The sequence below is a fragment of the Erinaceus europaeus genome, chromosome 3, assembly GCF_950295315.1.
Source record: "Erinaceus europaeus chromosome 3, mEriEur2.1, whole genome shotgun sequence".
Taxonomy (NCBI): Eukaryota; Metazoa; Chordata; class Mammalia; order Eulipotyphla; family Erinaceidae; genus Erinaceus; species Erinaceus europaeus.
In genome coordinates, this window is record NC_080164.1 from 183,362,833 (window position 1) to 183,363,729 (window position 897).

Below are 897 nucleotides of genomic sequence, written 5' to 3' on the forward strand. Positions count from 1 at the left end.
TCCAGGTCCCAGGATTTCTAGCCCCTGTTCTCGCCCCGCTGGCTGGGGCATCTGGCGCCCAACGTGGGGTGAAGAAGCCTTCTGGAAACCTTTGGAATGTCGCTGCTAGAGAGGATAGGCCTATCCGAATTCACTGAGCCACCGTGGCCTAGGAGATAACGCACCGGCTCGCACTGATGGCCACGGAGCTGCCCGGCCGTGAGTCAGATCTGGAGGAGTGTCACAGCAGCGCAAGGTAAGCACTACCATGGGACAGACATTTAGCAAACAAGATTTATTTATTAAAGGACTTAGGGAGTCCCTCAAGACACGAGGAGTAAGGGTTAAGAAAAAGGATCTCAAGAAGCTTTTTTTTTTTTTTTTAATTTTGTGAGTGATGTTTGTCCATGTTTTCCCTTAGAGGGGACTATTGATGAAAAAAGATGGGCTAGAGTAGGAAACTGTTTAAGAGATTTTTATGAGACCTTTGGTCCAGAAAAGAATCCAGTCCAGGATTTTTTCTTATTGGAATTTAGTAAATGATATACTCAAAGTCTATAAACATTGTCCTGATGTACAGTGAGTCATGAGAGAAGGAGAAAAAGTCTTACAGGGACACTCCCGGCCACCTTCTGTTTGTGAGTCTGTCTCTATTCCCATGCCTGATTCAGAAGACCCTGCCCCTGAGGCCGCCTGCTAAGTGCCCTCCTGTTAAGATTTACCCCTCTTCGACAACCTTAAGACCCCCCCCCCCCGCCAAAGATGGGCCTGATGATAGTCTTTCTCCTGAAGAGGCCTTATCCCTTGATGAAGAGATGGCCAAATATCATAATCCTGACCAGCCACCCCTACGCTCTTCCTTGTCCAGACCGACTCCTTACGCCACCGCCCCTCCGTTTTGTGCTCCGGTCCTCGACT